Source organism: Amblyomma mixtum, chromosome 2 (assembly GCF_055824585.1).
Source record: "Amblyomma mixtum isolate Tamu chromosome 2, ASM5582458v1, whole genome shotgun sequence".
NCBI classification, from domain to species: domain Eukaryota; kingdom Metazoa; phylum Arthropoda; class Arachnida; order Ixodida; family Ixodidae; genus Amblyomma; species Amblyomma mixtum.
In genome coordinates this window covers 192,826,222-192,846,132 of record NC_143013.1, presented here as the reverse complement: position 1 = coordinate 192,846,132, position 19,911 = coordinate 192,826,222, and the positions used below count along the sequence as shown (strand labels likewise).

At 51.5% G+C, this 19,911-nt stretch overlaps 1 long non-coding RNA gene and 1 other non-coding gene across 2 annotated transcripts in view; both read left to right on the top strand.

Annotated features, from left to right (window-relative positions):
• Positions 1 to 7,164: 7,164 nt before the first annotated feature.
• On the top strand, positions 7,165 to 7,236 carry TRNAS-CGA (transfer RNA serine (anticodon CGA)). Its single transcript has one exon. It is a non-coding gene; the product is annotated as a tRNA-Ser (tRNA).
• Positions 7,237 to 10,884: 3,648 nt separating this feature from the next.
• LOC149361943 (uncharacterized) overlaps positions 10,885 to 19,911 on the top strand; it is a 28,828-nt gene continuing 19,801 nt past the window's right edge. The window contains exon 1 of the long non-coding RNA XR_016288467.1: positions 10,885 to 11,008. This is a non-coding gene — a long non-coding RNA (uncharacterized LOC149361943). The remainder of the gene's footprint in view (positions 11,009 to 19,911) is intronic.

Here is a 19,911-nt window from a genome sequence, read left to right as displayed (position 1 = left end):
GCCAGCAAGGAAAGCCAAAGTCAGGTGTCAGTGGCTTCCAAACGCTCCGCTACGTCTCAGGCGCGTCCGCAGATGCGGTTCGCAAACCGAGTTTCCACCCAGGAGATCCTGGACTGCTCGTTGAGCCATTGCCAGTTGGCGTCGGCTACTCGCTCCTTTCAACTCCTGCGCACGCATTCAGACCAGGTGGTCTAACTGCGTCGACGCCCGCAGATGCGGGCAGCGCTCCCCGCCAGATGGCAGAGGGTGACGCAGCGCATATTGCCCCGGGAGGTCCCGAGCACCACTACAAGCCACCGCCAGTTGGCGAAGGCAAAGTTCACGGTCGAGACCGACCATATGGCCTTAACCTGGCTGAAACGCCTGCGTGAGCCCAGCGGGAGGCTTGCGCGATGGGCCCTGACACTGCAACGCTTCGAGTTCGAAGTGCGTTACCGCAAAGGCACTGCAAATGTAGTCGCCGATGCGCTGTCACGGGCGCCGGTCACTGACACCCAACCGGCCGGCCAGGACGAGGAGGAGGCAGAGTGGCAGCTGTCTCCCCCTCTGCGGAAGGAGCTCGTTGCGGGGAGTGCCCCGTTTTCGAAGCCCCGCGAGCACGTGCACCTCGTTGGAGCGGGGATCCCTCTCGAGGTTGCGTTCAGCAGAGAAGAGCTTGTCAAGGCTCAGCAGGAAGACTCATTCTGTCAGGAGTTGATCAATAGTCTTAGTGAAGAGACAGACACTCCGACGAGTCAGGTCAAATTGCGCTGTGAAGCCACTGGTAGTGTGGTTGGCGCTAACTCTAGTGTCGCTGGTATTGCGGCGAGCGAGTTGGAGAACTTCCTGCTGGACCGTGATGGAGCTTTGCTAAAATACGTGCCAGGCAAAGAGGCCTCGGATGAGAGTTTCAAAGCCGTTATTCCGCGCAAACTGCGGCGCGCCGCTATGCGGCACTATCACGACGCAGACGGTCACGGGAGCGCTCCAAAGACATGGCAGAAGCTTTGTCGGTTTGCTACCTGGCCGGGAATGAAGGCTGACGTATGTAGATATGTACGAACATGCCACGTCTGCCAAGAGAGAAAGCCGAGAGGTGGAAAGCCACCTGGCTTACTCCAACCCATCCTAAGCACCAAGCCCTGGGAGATCCTGGCGTGCGATTTGATGGGGCCGCTGCCGCGCAGCAAACGAGGGTACAAATACGTGCTGGTAGTCACGTGTCACTTTAGTGGGATCGCTGAATTGTACCCGCTGCGAAAAGCGACTGCCCGGGAGATCCTGGCAAAGCTGTGTGAAGTGTTTTGCCGCTACGGCTTTCCAAAGCGGCTGATCACTGACAATGCCACGTATTTCACTTCGAAAGTTTTCCGTGATACGTGTGCAGCAATGGGTGTCCGGCAGCAGAAAACCACGTGCTGCCATCCCCAGTCCAATGTGAGCGAGCGCCGAAATCGAGATATCAAGCCGCTGCTGGGCGCATATGCGAGATCGCACAATGATTGGGATGAGCACTTGGACGCCATCTCCTTCGCTCTGCGCACGAGCACAAATCGCTCGACCGGCTTCACGCCGGCTTTTCTCATGTTTGGCAGGGAGCTGAACACGCCTATGGACACAATCCTGATGGAAGGGTCGGAGAGTGTCCGCGGAGTCACGGCAGATGTTGACGACTACGCAAGGCGATTGCGCGAGCGTTTGGCAAATGCCATTAAGGAGGCGAACCGCAGCCGCGCGAAGGCCAGGGCAAGTCAAAAGGCCACTTATGATCGCGCACACAGAGACGTGGACTTTCAGATGGGAGACCTCGTTCTCAAGCGCAATCACGCACTCAGCGATGCAACCGCAGGTTTCGCGGCCAGTCTAGCGCCCAAATGGATGGGACCCTTCCTGATCGCTGAGAAGCTTTCGCGGCTCAACTACCGGCTGAAAGACCCGAGATCGGGCCGAATCAGCGGACCCATTCACGTGGGAGAGCTGAAACAGTACTTCCAGAGGGAGGTTGCTGTGGAAGCAGAAACGCCACCCGCGCAGGATTGTGCAGAGGCGAGCGAAGCCCAGAGAGATCGCTACAAGCATCGCTATAATACCCGAAGCCAGCGAGCTCGCTGGGGCAACGGGAGAATGCCGAAAGCGTGAGATCACGCACACGGCGGCGTCGGTTGCCAAAACAGCTCGAGATCGGAGCAAACCGCGAAGGAACGCCAGACGCGCGAGATCGCGCACGGTGGATCTCATGCAAGGAGATCCTTGCCCCCGACGTCACAATATCCGAACTGGGCGAGATCGCCGAATGTGACCCATGCCGACCACGGCAAAGCCTGGTGCGAGAGGTCTCGTGCCCACCCTGCCTGTGTGGATACACAAGCCGGTGTAGTTCCTGTGCCCGGAACACTGCAAGACGCCCGCTCGGAGGAGCTGAGCCCCCTCCGGCTGCCCTGATTTACGGCCCTGTCTTCAGCGACGGCACGGAGAGCGGCGCGCGGCCGGGGTCGAGCCGCCGAACTTCGCCCCCACACCATCGCACGGGGCCTCGGCGGCGGTTCCGGAACAGCGCGGGGCGAGCTGACGATGGGCGGCCTGAATGCGGAGCAGGCCGGCTTTCGCGGGCGCCATCCTGGTCTGGCCCGCGCCCCAGGCGCAGAGCTACCATCCCGGGGCCCAGTCTCCGGAAAGGCGGCATGGACCTGCTGATCCGCCGAGTTCGCTTCAGCGGGTGGAGGTCACTATTGAGAGAGGGAGGGTGTGGGGATCCACGTTGCCCCTCGCCCGCCGGATGCACCCTTCTCTCTCTCGTGGCCTACCGCGGCTCTTCCTCTGGCGGCCCCCGACATGGCCCCCGACTAGGCGCAGCGGTGGAGGGAGCGGAGGGGAGGCGCCCGCGACTACGCGTCGTCACGTGGGCAGCCGTCCTTACCCACCCCTCTCGGTTTCGGCGGCCGCGCGGGCCGCGCGCACGGGACACAGTCTGATGGAGAGTTGACAGCGAGCCCTGAGAGAGAGCGGACGCGGCACCAGCGGCGGCCCAGGTGACCTGAACTCCTCTGTGCCTGTCTCCTATGCCTGTGTCCTGTGCCTGTTGCCTGCCGCTGCTGCCTGCGCGCGACCGAGGAAAGACATTGGGAGATCCCAATTAAAGCTCTTGCCTACGGGCTTATTCCTCGGAGGTGTTGTTCTTCGCGGCCACAGGTGTGGTCGAGCTAGCGGAGTGGCGTTGGCCCTGAGTTCAGGGTCCGAACCGTGCCAGTAACCCCACAACCTGCAGCCCAGCACCCGCGTCGCAGATTGAGACTCCGGCTGAAGACTCAGACATGGACCTTACGACGTCCCCGGTAGAGGACACTCCATCCCCGGAAATCGGCTGGAGCACCATCGCTGCCAGCCGAAAGCTTGCCTCCGCAACCCGACCCCGCGTCGAGCTCATCACAGTTGCCATTCAGCTTCCCTCTGGGACCCTCATTCCCAAGCTACCTCTCTACGACGTACTCACCGCAGTCATCTCTGCTGCACAACTCTCCGCCAAGAGCAGTGCAGAGATCACCCTTCAGGCCAAGCCACCCCAAAGCCTTGTGTTTTTAAAAACTGATTCTCCTTTCACCGCCCACCTCCTACTTTCTGCCACGCATCTTCAGCTTCATGGTAAGCCTATCACCATCAAAATATACGCCCCTAATCCTCCCATCTCATGCCTCATTGTCATCCATAACGTCGGTGGCCACTTCACCCTTCATAACTTCATGCCTGATATCGAATCATTCAAAACCGATATTCTTGCTGCTCGCATGATGGGCACCACTTAGTCGGTGCTCATAACTCTCCCTGGAACCGTCATACCCCGCTTTGTGTATTTTAAATTCGTTGAATTCCGGTGCCGTCCCCATAAGCCTAAGCCTCCCAACTGCACCCGTTGTCTCGCTCTTGGACACCGCGCCCACCAGTGCCCACAGCACAGCGTTCCGGCCAAGTGCCGTCGTTGTGCTGCTCCTCTATCCGCCGACCCTTCCGCTCATGCATGTGCAGCCCTGGTGCGTTCATTGCCAGGTGAACACCCACCCCTGCCTTGACCCCACCTGCCCCTTCCTCCTCGATAAACAACACGAGTTTACCAAAGCTGCATACCTCCGACGCCTAGCTTTGTGCCGGGCCACGCAGCCCACCCCCTCTTGCTCCTCTATTCATAAACCTCCATCAGCTCAAATCACGTCGCCACCAGGCTCCTATGCCGCCAATGTTAAAGGATCCTCGGTTCCAGCGTCGCTCTCTTCCACTAACTACACCACCATCTCCATCCCTGACTGACGAGAGCCGCTCGTTCGAACTCCGGCTTGCTATGCTGGAACGCCAGCAGCGAGAGCAGCAGCGCATTTCCCACTACCTACAACAGCAGATCCATGCCTTCACCGAAACCCTCCAGACAAACACCTCCTGTCTTAGCTCCCAGATTACAAAGCTACATGAGCACCTTGCGACGTTGACCACTTCCTTTACCACCGCCCAGGTCACCCTTTTGGCTGATCTTGTCTAACCCACCACACAGGCACACCACACTCGCTTGGTTCAGCTCGACACATCGGTTCTCCAGATTCTTACCACCCTCCAAGCATAATCCATGCAGTTTGAAGCCTTCACTTCTATGCTCCACTTCCTGCATGAGTCAGTGCCCACCGGCCAAAAAGAAGGAACGCGTACCCTCACGAGTCTCTACCTATTCACTACCATAATGGCGTTTGGCGAGAACCTCGAGATTGTGCAGTGGAACTGCTGAAATCTCTGCCATATTGACTCCACTCCGCCAGTACCGCACGCCCGTCCCTCCCTGCCCCATCTTCTCCTTCTCCAGGAGACTCGGACGGCCCGCACTGTCCCAGGATACCGCGCCTACCATGCCACTACGGCCACTCCACTTGCGTCCATTTATGTAAGCAGCGACGTGCTCGTGGAGCAACTTGACATCCCCTCCACCCTCCTTAAATATTTAGTTGGTGTGGTCTATTACCACCCTTCTTCCCGCGTCTCACTTGCCGTTTAGTCTCTCTACAGCCCCCCCGTCACCTCGTCTTTATTCTCCGCCCTGGACAAGTTCCTTCACTCGCTTCCTTCCAACTCCCATCTCCTCTTTGGTGGTGACTTTAGTGCCCCTCAAACACTCTGGGGCTACCATCAAACCCGGATGCCTCCCCCACTGTCTGGCCCACTCCTCACCGTTCTTAATACTCCTGGTCTCTTACTCTAGCGGGAACTGCCTCAAAGCGCCCCACGACACCCAACCTCACTTTCTCTCCGGGTTCACATTCCTTTCACTGGCAGGTGACAGCCGAAACTCGTCTCAGTGACCACTTTCTCGTCCATATTACCACCTCTCTTTCCCACATCCCTCGATGTCATCCGGTCACTTACACTGGCTGACACGAATTCCGCGCTAATCTTGCCTCCAACTCCTTTCAATCCTACAACGACTGGACGTCATGCATCACTGCAGCACTCACGTCGAGTAGCCGTCGCGTTCGTTCTCGTCACCCAGTCCCAGACCCAGATCATCACCTTCTCAGTTTATGGCGTCGCCGTAAACGTCTTCAACGCTCCTTTCGCTCTCAACCCCACAATACCCAATTATCCTCCCGGATCACTGCTCTGCGGGCCGAGATCGTCGCCCACTGCGCCTCCCTCGAGCACTCTCCTTGGAGTCCTCTTTGTGATCGTCTTGACTGTGCGTTGCATTCGCGACCCACATGATCTCTCTTCAAATCCCTCCTTGCCACTAAGCCTGCCCTTGCTCCGACTGTAGCTAAAGCCCTCACTCGGGGGACTCCCTCCGATGTGTTTGATCAGCTCGCCTATCTCTACATCCCTCCCTCTCTGGCACTCTCCTACGCAGTGTTCTCAGGTGGACCTAACCCCGATCTGGACCACTCCTTCACTCTCCGAGAGCTCGAATCGACTCTGGCTGCTAATTCTAGACGCTCGGCTCCCGGTGAGGATGCCTTTACATACACCACACTTCGCAACCTTCCTGACTACGCCTAAGAATTCCTCCTTCAAACCTACAATGAGGCCTGGAACAGCGGCTGCCTGCCGAGCTCCTGGACCTCGTCTCTCATTTCTGATTCCAAAGCCAAACAGACTTTTCTCTCTCTCTAACCTGCGCCTAATCTCCGTCACATCGTGTGTTGGTAAAACCCTTGAGCGAATGTCCCTGACTCCACTCTCTAATTTTCTCGAGACGAGAGAGCTCTTCTCCCATTCTCTCATCAGCTTCCGACGCCGCGTCTGTGCATAGGACATGTTTCTGATTCTCCAGCACACCTTTCTATCACCCCCCCCCCCCCCCTCAAGTTGACGCACTTGTGACCGTCGATGTTCTCAAGGCCTTCGACGGTGTTTGCCACGACCACATCCTTTCCCAAATTGCCTCCCTAGACTGTGGTTCCCGCATGTACTCTTATATCCACCCATTTCTCTCTAAACGTGTGGCTCGCTTTCGAGTAGGCACCCATCTGTCCGACCCCCACCACCTCACCCGTGGCACTCCTCAAGGTGCTGTTCTCTCTCCTACCCTTTTCAATCTTGCTGTGGCCCCTCTCGCCTCCCAGCTAGCTAAAATTCCCAACCTGCATCATATATTTTACGCCGATGACATCACTCTTCTCGACCATTCCTCATAGCAGCGCTCACACAATCACTTCGTCGCTCTCCACCTTTCTGGCTCTCCCATTCCTGTCGTCACGCAGCGCAAAATTCTTGGCTTTCCTTTGCATGCTGCCATGAACGTGCAAGCCCTCCACCACACTGTCGCCACCTGCCACCGCGATAACATATTCAGTAATATTCTAAATTGATCAACACCACAAATTAAATAAATAAATAAAAAAAAATCCCTTGTGCCCCTTGGTTTCTGTGGCTGTTGGCTTCTGTCATATCTATAACGAGCCCCTCATACCTCTTCCCTTGTTTGCTTAATTGCTTAGCGAGGGCCTCGGTCCTGGCAGCCTTGACGCCATAGGAAGCATAAGGGGGTTCTCACGCAACTTCCACCCTCTTCGTTTGATGACGTTCTACGTCACACCTGCGGTAACTCAGGACGTTCCACGTCCGCCGCTTATGAACGTGGGTGGCGCTGATGAACACTCTCAAGGTTAGGTAACTTGTAAAACACAAATACCCCCGAAAGCAGAAGATTTGACAGCCGTCGCCGTAGCTCAGAGGCAGAGCACCGGACGCGAAATTCGGAGGTCGTGGGTTCGGATCCCACCGGCGGCATGTGGTTCTTTGTTCTGCTTTTCTAATCAATTAGCATTAAGCGATAACATATTCAGTAATATTCTAAATTGATCAACACCACGAATTAAATAAATAAATTAAAAATCCCCTGTGCCCCTTGGTTTCTGTGGCTGTTGGCTTCTGTCATATCTATAACGAGCCCCTCATACCCCTTCCCTTGTTTGCTTAATCACACTCTGGTGTTCGTCGGGCTCTCCCGGTCACGTACAAGACACCCTGCAATGTGGCGTAGGTCTCATCGACTCTTTTCTCATCACCGCTGGCCTCTCTCCTGCTCCTGAAAAACCGAGCTTCTCCTTCTCGACCATTCCTCATACCAGCGCTCACACAATCACTACGTCTCTCTCCACCTTTCTGGCTCTCCCATTCCTGTCGTCACGCAGCGCAAAATTCTTGGCTTTCCTTTGCATGCTGCCATGAACGTGCAAGCCCTCCACCACACTGTCACCACCTGCCACTCGGTAACTCACCTCCTGCGGCGCGTGGTCACTCGGCGCTCGGGTCTCCACGAGGCTTACACGTGTCGAGTTGCCCACGCACTGGCTCTCAACAAGGTCTTGTACTTTGCACCCTACGTTCCTTCAGTCAGACTCAACTTAAGCTTTCGAGCCTGCCCTTGTGGGCCTCTACAAGGCAGCTCTCAACCTCGCTATCACTACCTCTACCGCTAATATCTTTGCCACACGCCTCTTTCATCTTCTCCGTTCTCTTCTCTCTCTCCACCGTGATTCGCGGCTTGTCCGGCTTTCCCTTACCCGTCAGGGTCAGTGCTTACTGACTCAAGCGGGTATCTCCTCCATTCCCGTCGCCCCGTTTACCTCTCCTATTCCAACCCCGGTTCCCAATCTTCGTATCCTCCTCCTCCCGACCAAAATGTCCCCCGTCCTGCACGCCGGCCGTTGTCTAGCGGCCGCGCAGCACCATTGCCTTCTCTTTGATACCCAGTGTGTAGCCTACATGGAATTCCTGCTTCGTGGCTCCTCGAGGTTCCTGCGGCTACTCCCTGTACCATCCCCACCTCCCCGCTCCTGATACCCACACCAGCGGGCCGTATCTACACACTCCGGATGGATTGTCCCTCAAGGTCCTCGCCACTGCACATGCCCTCCAGTCATTTGCCCTCCTTCCCTCTCTTCAAGAGTACACACTCTATTCAGACTCCCAAGCCACTATACACCATATACATGAACGCATCCTAACCCCTTCTCTCCAACAGGAGGTCGAACGAGCGGTCTCCGCATTTCAGCCTTCCATCGTTTTCCTCCGCTGGGTCCTTGAGCATTCAGGATTGACGGCAATGAGCTGACCCATCAGCTCTCCCGCGACCCACTTTTCCGGGCACCGTTGATCCCCTGGCCCAAGTCTTCGGATGACGGTGGGAGACTCACCCTTCGCCGCACCATAAAGGAGGTCTACCTCGAGCTCCGCCTCGACAAACGCCTTCACCTTCCCCCTCATCCATCACTCACGGTGCCGGAGGCTCGCCTTCTTCGGCACATCCAAATGAATGCAGTCATCATCCCGTCTCGCCTCTTTCTCTATCGCTATCCATCGGACCCTTCCTGTCCCAACTGCCCCGGTATCTATGCGGATCTGATCCATTGCCTCTTCCTTTTGCCGGCAGCTCAGCAGCCGGTTTCCTACCCCCCACGTTCTTTATCCATCACCACCTGGCTCGACTGGCTTGGCGCTGAAGGGGAGGATGAACAGCCGGTCTGGTCGCCCAGCCGGTCGACATGCTCGGCCTGTAAATTATGGCCGAATAAATGTCTTGTACTACTACCATTATTTCCAGCTAACAAGCAGCCTGCCGTAATTGCACCGACAGCCGAGTTTACAAATAGCTTAGGTAATACTCAGTCTCATCAAACCTGTTCATAGAAGCTTTACGTAGAAGCTGCTAATTGCGAGGTTCTGGAAGTGGTAAGGAAATACGTCTGCTTAGAGCAGGTAATGACCGCTGTTGATCCCGATCACGAAAGGGAAAAAGCCAGAAGATTAAGAATGGGGATAAATGCATGTGGCAGGTTCTCTAAGGTCACGAATGGCAGTTTACCGATATCCCCGAAGAGGAAGGCATACATGTGTATCTTACCGGTACTCACCTTTAGTGTACGAGCATGGAGGCTAACGAAAAGCGTTCAGCTTAAGTTAAGAACAACGCAGCGAGCAATGGAAAGAAAAATGGCAGGTGTAACGTTAGGAGACCATAAGCGGGCAGAGTGACTGAGGGAAAAAAGCAAGTTAATGATATTCGAATCGAAATGAAGAGAAATAGATGAGCTTGGGCAGGACATGTAACCCGCAGGAAAGAAAACCGCTGGTCCTTCATGGTCCTTCAGCCAAGCGTAACAGGGTTCACCGAAACTAAGGTGGGCGGATGAGATTAAGAAGTTTGCGGGGATACAGTGGCGGCAACTGACAAAGGACAGGGTTAATTAAAGAGACATGGGAGAGGCACTTGCACTGCAGTGGTCATTGTCAGGCTGATTATGATGAAGAACCAAACCTAAGGTTGTGCACCCTACATTACATGGGCCCCACGATACGCCGGCCTGACTGCGACAAAGTAGCCAAGGCCACCGCTGGCAAACTACCAATAGATGAGATGTCGGTGAACGGGAATTCACTATGGTCTTACAGACGTAAGGGGCTATTATGCAGCCTCTCTGACGAGCCCACCAACGCCACTCCACATGTTCCTCAAAACTTAGTAGGAAGCAGTCGGTCCGCTGGAGAGCTTTACAAACCAACACATTTTCAAACCTCTTTATTTTACACACTACTCATCCACACAGCACCAGACCACCTACCTTGATGCGGCAATCAACGAGCCTTTCGTCGCATAACATAAAACTGCCAACATATAACCAGAATCCCTCACATACCAGTCACCATACGGAGCAGCCGGAGGCAGCTCTGTCTAGCAACCGTCTCAAAGAACAATGTACATTGATTGATCAGGCGTTTATTGCCGCAGGAGCCCCGAACTGGAGGCTATGCTCGCTGAGCTCGCCAAAGCCTCTATTCAGCAATGTTTTCCATTCTAATTCCCCAAACTCGTCTGAGTGCCATCTCTTCCTCGCAGTAAAGGACTTATTCACTAATTAATTTATTCATTCTCGGAGGTTGAGTCAGATATCCAAGAAATTAGCTAACAATTTTTTGAACATCCCAGATATATTCCTACTCCATATGGACTTCTCCGAAAGCCTTATGAATGCTGCTTTCGATGCTTGTATAAAAACTCTAACATTTCGAATGCACGTGTGTTGCTTGACCCGAAGCAAGAAGCATCTGGTTTTTAACGTTGTTCAAGCTGCAGTTGTCGCAGCCTGCTTCAATTTTTATATTTTTCGGACGAAGATTGGTGTGCTTATGTGTGCTGGGGTTTCTATTCTCGCGGAGTCATTGATTGATGCCGTTCTGCTGCTGACCTGAACTTGACAGCTTTCAGTGTTTCTGTACATGATCTATTGCCCAAGTGGCAGACCTTTTGAAATGTTTTTTAGCGTGAGCTAGACCGCTCCTTTCGTGTCTTATTTTTTTACGAAGCCGCATAGGAGACCGCATACGAGCGTATGAGACCGACGCTGACAAGGAACTCCTGAGTGTAGCCGCAAACAGTCAACCGATTTGTTGCGCACACGGCTTCAGCAGACCTCTGGAGTCTTTCGTTCACCAACACTGCCTTCCTGATTCTACCTTTCCTGCGGTTTTTCCAAAAAGCCGGGAATCGCTGCTTCCAGAGGTAACACCCACTTGTTTTTGGTTAAGGCCTGTGTGTTTTGAACCTATACTTATTGCAGAAAACTTAATAGGGTGTTACATAAATTCATTGTCTTCAGTTTCTGTTTTCAAGAAGTTAGGGAAATATTCGGCAATAAAAATATACTTCAATTTCTCGACTGAGGGATAGGTATAACGTTCAGAACCAGTCTGACCTTTGTGGCTTTTATTTTATTCTGATGATCGCGTTAATATGAGATATAAATTTAACGGGAAACCACTGCTACCAAAAGAAAACTATCCGACAACACTTCAAGCGCCCGTATCTATAAGAGAACTACTCCGAATTAGCTCCTTCTTGCATTGTTACCTGATATTTGAGAGATCCCGGGAAAGTTAACTTCGAACCGATATGATTCTGTACGCTTTTAGTCGACCGCAGCTACATATCACAGCACAGTAATAATTGAACGATAAGCATAACTAATGCTGAGCTTTCCACGACACATTAAAGGGATACTGAGGAGAGCACTATTAATATTTTTTTTTATAGTAAAATCCGATAGTTCGGCATGTCATGGCTTTGTTGCCACTTGGCCGGCAGCGAAAGATGCATTTATTGCTAAGAAATTTGGATTCGAAGTTGAAAAAGTTTTTCCCGCCGCTCTGATTCAAACTTGGGATTCGTCTATGACGACAGAGGACTAAGAGACGTGAAACATGACGTGCACATGACGTAACGCAGACTCCGTGATTTCTGGCTGCCAGCAGTGCGGCCTAGCAGCAGCCGAAAAGAAAGCTACCGCCGGCCGCACGTTGAAGGCATCTATCGGCTATTGCGGCCGTCGCTACAGTCGCTTCGATTACGTTTGCACTGGCGTTTTGCCAGCGTTACGATGGATCTCGTTCTCGAAGTCGTCAACGAAGTTCTCGCAAATAGACACCTTTAGCATACCGTGTACCTTGTTACCGCTAGCGGAATACCGGGAGCCCGCCTACCGCCGGAAAACAGGCGCTGATTTGTCCCGATCCTTCAGGAGCGCGCGTAGCAGCCGGGCACGTGGCGCCATCTGGCGACGTCAAGGAGATTTGCGCATGCATTGACTGCGCCTCAGTGATGCATGGTTTCTCGGTTCCTGGTGTTGCTAGAACCATTCGTTCTAGCAACACTGTTTTGTTCTATGATCTCATCACGCTTGTACTTGCGAGTTTGGCCTGTGGCGGCGATACCTGTATTTTGGTTCTTGCTCTTTTCTACGTTACAAGAGCTTTGTTGTCAGTATGAGTCGCGTTTTTGTAATCAGGAGCTGGTATTCTGTCGATACAAGCCAACTTCAATTTCTCCTCAGTGTCCCTTTAATACCGATCCCACGTGCACATTGGGATGTTAAACGTGTTACAATAATATTATTTATTCATGTCACAGCGTACAGAAAATACTCTAATTACACGATCTTAATGTGCTTCCGCTTCGGCGCGGTGAAATGGTACCTGCATATTTTTCTTCTAGTTTGCGTGGCTATAAACATAAAACACTGCATCAATACGGTATATATTGGTGCGCTAAGAACGTGCGGATAATTGAAGCATGCTTTTCTTTTTGTCTTGTCAGAAACGACACTTCTTCAAATACTTCTGTCCGTCCAATTGGCGAGCGCGTTTCGATAATCTATGGTCCGTACAAACAGACCCACAACAATATCCTAGAGTCAATCTAAAAGAAAGCCTAGAGCATAGTATTGTGACGGGCTAGAAGACAACAGTGGATAGTGCCGCGGCATTGAGCGCTCGCCCGAGGCCCGCCGCCATTAAATCTTTCCATCGCAATCGCTCACGTATTCCTGTATTCATCGGCTTTCCGTCACGTAACATTTGTGGACGTGCTGGGTTATCATCGCCATACTGGTTTTGGAGCTCCGACGTGCTGCGTCTGCTATGGTCGTCGGCCTTCTGTTTGTGGTCCGCAACGCCCGGCTGTGCGCCAGACTATCTGACCAGAACCGACCTCTCCGTTCGCCCCGACCGCAAGGCACGACGGAGTGATCTTGACGACCACACCCTACATGACCCGACCGATCCGAGACACGTGCGCACAAAGCCCCCTGCCCATGCCGTTTGGTGCGCCAATGGGCCTCTACCGTCGGCTTAACGTGACCTGTGTGTAGAAAGCTTTGTTTAAAAGTGTTCATCCGATCATCTCCTTATCTTTTTCATCGTGACGGCAAGCCCTACCTCTACTCTTATTTGTTAATTGCTTCTGTCACCTCTCACGTGTTATCGTCAGTGGTCTTCTAGTTAGCACGATCGGGGACGATCGCTCGGTGGCCCTGGGTAGCCCAACTACTTCTTTCGTCACGTCACAATGTTATGTGACGGCAAGCCGATGAAGTCCGGACTAAGTGGCCGATGGCGATGGAATGATTTAATGGCGGCGGGCCTAGCGCGAGCGCTCCGCGCCGCTCCACTGCCCACTTTGTCATCTTCTAATCCGTGACAATACGTCTCGAGTATACCAGCAACTTTGCAGCGTCATCTAACCTTTATTTCCACAATCTTCCTAATTCGCCCTTTGTTCCAAGTGTATTAAAATGCTTCTTATGTGTAAAGGAAGGCTTGAATTCTTACGACGGTATGAGCTCACTATGATTAAACAATTTCTTTAATCTTCCTATAATTATAGAATGTTAGGGCGTTCTTTTCTCCAATTCTTCAGTAGTCTCGAAGAAGGTGCATTATATGTAAATATCAAATTTGTAAATAAATAAATTCCTCTCGCAGATGCGTACGATGTTTAGAAATTTCCCAGAGAATATATCAGTGCCCTTCTGCAGGCTGCTGGACCGGAAACGAACGTTGCTGCCGCCTTCAGATTTCTAATACCAGATTACTAAACTTCCTACGCTTTGAGTGCCAGTTGCTGGCATCCTTGAAGTACGAAATTCATAAAAATATAACAACATTACGAGCCGTTGCAAACTTGCAGATTAACATGTCGTCTCGCTCCACCCGCCACCATGAACACTGGCACGGTCCGCGACCACGTACTGACTACGGCCTCCAGATGCTTCGAAACAGGCTGCCTAGTACACCAAACAAATATAAGCTAACGGAAAAGCAGCTGCGGGTTCTAACGAAGAAAAAAATTATTCGACATTATTAACTAACCCGTACTGTAAGATTTGATTGAATATTTTATCTAATGCACTAATTCACTGTTTTTGCACTTACTTTGTTCGTATATTTTTTCCATTTTTCCTTGTTATTCTTCCCATCATATATGTTTTATGTATTTCGCAACTGTCGTGCTTGCTGCCATGTTGTTCGGGGAGACGGGGCCAGTCAAGCTGCCCTTGACGCAGCTTTTATCCCAACACCCTCGCCACACCTCGTACATGCCCTGTACTTGTTGTGGGAAATAAACTGGAACTGAAACTAATATTTCTGGCACAAGCACCGTGATGTGTCTTCATATACACACGGTTGCTGCGCCCTTCCTTTAGTAAGTTTATGCAGCACCAAACTCAGAACACACACTTTTGCTGGTAAGTAGAATAAAGCTGAGAACACAAATAGAGAAAGAACTGCGCTATTTTAATTAACTCCCACTTCCGGCCTAGCTGGCGTTTTATTGCAGTTGTCTTCTGGACTTTATTCCACTATCACTCATATATAGCTTTTAAAAATGTGCTGGTGCATAACCTTAATACAGGCGAAAACGGCTTAGCGCCCGTGCAGAGCGCTTGTTTGGTCTCCGTCCTTCTCTGTCTTTGCTTTTGCGCGCTCAAACTTGGTATTCAGCTAACGACAGCTTTACACTGGTGGCCACCGTGTAGGGCACAACACTTACTGGAAACTGTACTTCTCATTCAGCACAAAGCACTACGCTGCTCCAATTCCATACCTTTTCTGTCCCACTAAATGTTTACATACTGTTGCTGCTGTCAACACGCATATGATATAAAAATAGAAGTACAGGTAACATTATTGTATTCCTTCACTTCAAATTCTTTGTTAGCTGCGTTCTGGATATTTAGACGCCGTTTGGGCAGGGAAACCTTCTCAGGTAACCGTTATAGATCGCTCTTTCAGAGTGGGCCATATGCGACCGCAAAATCTATACATTAATAGTTTTCTCGCGGTGGATAAGTTCCACTTTCAACACAACTTTGAAGCCACCGCCTACTTATTCCGATTTTAGTGCCTGCAAAGAGCTTTTATGCAATAAATGTCTGTCACGTTTCGCGTTATGGTAAATCAAACCATGCGTTTATGTAGCCCGGTTTGCGGAATTTCGTAGCTATCTAGGGAGCCTGCCGTGTGGTACCTTAGAAGCCCATCAGCAGTGCCACTTCCCTCTACAAGTGAGGGCATGTAAAGTAATTTGAGAAAAAATTTAAGTCTTCCTGCATCTGATGAGTATGACATTCTACCGACAAAGCTATCCCTCTCAGTGAAAAGCGAGCATATATGTGGTAGAAAACGCCCAAACACGAAATACAGGTGCAGCCAAGACCAATCTATTTTACAGGTAAAATTCATGCGTCGACACCTATTTTTCGGCGCCTGGTCATAAGCTAGTTAAACGTATTGTCGCGTGGCACTTCAGCACTACGACAGGAGAGGGTTGTTACACTGCCATTTATTTCCAAATGGCAGCAATTTGTCTGAACCGATGAGGATGTACCAAATCTGAACCGAGCTTCGGGAAGATTTCGTGCGAAAGCAGTACTGCACGGGGTCAATGACAATCACGAATCTTGTGGCTTAGCTGGCCTTCAGGGTGCAGAAATAAAATGAATATCCGCGGCTGGGTTTCGAACCTGCGGCAGCGCGACCAGAACCCCTTCGCGGCCACTGAACGACACCTCAATGCTCTCGCTGCAGCCCATTACGCCTCATTGTAAACTACAGAACGCTCACGCTGTGCGTCGTAGCTTGTCGTCTTCAACAAATTCTATCTGTTGCCAGACGACAGGTGACCCAGCAAAGCAAAATCATGTGTCAACAAGGCTAAACATGTGCTTTCGCACGTCTACTAGGTTGTGCCACGTTGAAACACTACGATTTTTTAAAAGTAATTTTGTAGACAATGAATATGTCTTTGGTTGCAGGCCGAATGTCAACGCAGTCAGAGGTAGATAATCGTGGTATAAAAACCACGAATCTTCCTTATCAACATCGTGGACTTCACACAATAAAATTTGTATTGCTGTATTCATCGCCAGCACAGCGACGTCTATCACTGAGAGTCATCTATCACTTAAGGTGCCGGGAATGAGATATAGTCCATAGGATCATGACGGTCCTCTAACTTGAGGGCAATAGCACTTTTCTGCATGTCTCTCCTACTGTGCACCATTCATAATTGCGTGCTTTGTCCTGAGTGTTCGTTATACACAGCTGTTCTACATTATTTGAGTTCATCTGGAGTTGGCGTGAGGGATTATACGTGGACTTCATACAATAAAATTTGTATTCGCTGTATTCGTCCTCAGCACAGCGACGTCTGTCACTGAGAGTCATCTATCATTTAAGGTGCAGGGAATGATATATAGTCCATAGGCGCATGACGGTCCTCTAACTTGAGGACAATGGCACTTTTCTGCATGTTTCTCCTACTGCGCACCATTCATTCAATCAGCAAAACTTCGCGCTCATTAAGCTGGCAGATTTTCATTTCAGCGGAGAATTAAGAGGGAACCTGTTTTAAGATTTCAGGATTTTCCTTATTGCTAAATTTGGGTAGCGAGTGCTATTTTGGAGTCAAGCGAGAGGGATGAAACGTCAATGCTTAGTGGAAATAAAAAATAGTGCATTAAGTCGGAAACTTCACGACGCTCAAGAGATATTTTAAGCCCTCTAAGAAAATTATTATTTGTTGTTAGATTGCGAATTATCTATTGTGAGTTTCGTACCTTCAATTGTTTATTAAAGAAAACTTCCGTGTCATTGCTCGTGCAGAGACAATAAATCCATAAACATAGCTTCGTTCGCGGCAAGGAATATAGCCTTTCGGGACCCTGGCGGGCTTTCTGTTCCTGCTCGACCGCAGGCGAAAGCGCAATGAAGCTTCAACGTCCACCATGAGCTCCCCACAAAACTCGACTCGGATCATCCTTCAGCAACCGCGGGTGGATCAACTCTCGCCCCAGGTGAAAACACCAAGAATGGTTGGCTAACTTTCAGCGGTCGGCATTCTACAACAGTTAGGATGTTGCGATAAAAATCGCACACGTCTTTTTGTCACTGGAGGGTTAAGTACATACCTGGTATAAGAACCACGAATCTTCCCTATCAACATCGAGCCTATCCAAGAAGAATGCATTGAAAGCATTCACAAGCGTCCTAAGGAAACAAAGAGCCGAATGACTCGAGTCCAGAACCCAGCTCCCGAACGACCCCGTCATCGTGTACGTCCAAGAGGTGAAGCACCTGTTTTGTCACCCCGACCCCGAGATGACCGAGGAAAAGAAAGTTCAGTGTTTAATGCGCAATGTGAAAGAACAAATCTTTGATTTGCTTTGAGGCGCCAAAACCAGTCCAGGAATCCACATATTAAGGCTCCATGATTGAAAAGACTCTCGACGTCCGAGCTCGGCAGTACAACCTCTCGGCTCAAGTCTCTGCGACTCATACGCACACGATGACCACCAACAGTGACAACTTGTGGCAAATAAGCCGCGAAATTGTCCGCGAGAAACTATGACTACTGCTGCCATCTTCCCCGAAGCCTTAATCGGTGACTCTCGTGAGTGCGATACGCGGAGTGAAACAGGCGCTTGGCATCCCGACTCCGACGGCCACACAACCCCAGGTCATGACTTCCACCGCCGCGGTGGTCATCCGAAGGCATTCTGCGACTCTGCGCCAAGAGCCCTATGCACAGCCCCAAAGATCACAACCGCCCACTCGCCCACATATATTGCAAGCTCCGCCAAGAAAAACAGACCTGGGGAGGACCCCCCATCAGCGCCGCCCGCTCTGCTTCCGTTGCAGCGACCACGGCCATATTCTTTGACACTGCCCCTACAGATGAATGGTCCTGCGTGGATGTTAGGTTGATGCCACTCGACCCCACCTTAGCCAGAATATGGGACATCGACCAATACTAGCCCCAGGACGTGTGCGTGTCATTGATCCGTCTGTCCCGCTCACCACCACCGTCCACACCAGGTTTTGTGTCTCCACGCCGCCGCTAGGCAGCGGCTGCTCGTGGAAGGTCCCCCAGACCCTGCAGGGGAAACTAAAGACGGGAACCCTGTGAGGTAGGTAGCTCACAAACGAAACGCCGAATATATTCCACCGGCCACGCCGCATGAAAACGCAGCCCCCAATATGCCGACACCGCATACAACCTCGACCACGACGCGCCCCGACTTTAGAATGACGCCATCACTCAGAAATGCCCCGACGACACATCTTGCCCCCCATTTTCATATGCGACAAAGCCGTGACCCGACGCCGAGGACGACATCCAGCGCAAAATCTGCGACATCCGACTTATAGCCGTCTATCCAAAAGTTACCACTTTCGCCTACACAAGAGCCGATTATTCGGTGATTAGTGGAATATTCGTCGCGCAGCTTAGGAAAGTCAGGACCACTTGGGACACAAGAGCCGATTATTCGATGATTAATGAAATATTCGTCACGCATCGGAGGACAGTCACAGCCATTTGGGACAGCATGCAGATCCGCACAGCAGGAATCCACCTTGTTACGCCATTGGGACTATGCACTTTGACAGCGACCACCAACGGACAGGGAAACCTTCTCAGGTAATCAGTATATAACGCTCTCCGACTGCCGGCAAAACACCGCAGCAAAATCAATTACACTTTGAATGCCGTTGTAGAGCCTGCAATGTCTGTCACATTTCGAGTTAAGGTAAATCGAGTCATGTGCTACTAGCTATGTAACCAAATGCGCAGATGTGTATTGCCATCTGTGGTGGTACGAGAGATTTCGCACACGTCTTTTTGCAACTATAGGGCTCAACACGTACATTGTATGAATACCAAGAGCCTTCCATAACGATATAGGGCCTATTCTAGAAGGAAGTTTTGAAGTCATTCACGAGCGTTGTGAGGCATCAACGAGCTGTTGAACTCCTGGAATCTAGGACTCAGCTCCCAATCTTCTTTCCGCTGGTACGTTAAAGAGATAGGAGCCTCTTTGGTCGCACTGATCCCGTGATGACTGTGGCAAAGAACGTCTATGAATTCACACAAGAAGAAGCCTCCACGATTGAGAAGTCTCTCGACATCCGGGCTCGGCAGTGCAACCGCTTGGCTCAAGTCTGTCCAACTCGTCCGCACATGTTGACAACCACCAGCGACCACTGGCAAGAAGTCATCCACGAAATGTTCCGCGAGCAACTACGATGACAACTGTCATTTTCCCCACAGCCTCAATCAGTGACTCTGTGACTATGGTACGAGAAATGAAACAGGCGCTCGGCCCCTCCACTCCGACGGCCACACAACCCCACGCCATGACTTTCGCAGCCGCAAAGCGCAGCCAAAGGCGTGATGCCACCCTACGCCTGGAGCCCTATCCACCGCCCAAAATATCACAGCCGCCCGCCCGCTTACATAGTTGCAAGCTCAGCCAAGAAAACCAGACCTCTGAAGGATCACCCATGAATGGCGCCCGCTCTGCTTCGATTGCGGCGAACCAGGCCATATTCTTCGACACTGCCCCTAGAGAATAAGAGGCCTGCCAAAATTTTCAGTTGATGCTCCGCCAGCACACCTGGCCAACAATCTCGGGAGATCGAAGAATACCTGCGGCGAGACGAGCACGTGTCACGAACAGTCTGTCTCGCTGACCATGGCCGTGCAGACAACGTTCTGTGTCGCCGGGGCGCCGCTAGGCAGTGGCTGTTCTCAAAAGGTAACGTAGCCACCGTAAGGAAAACTAAAGA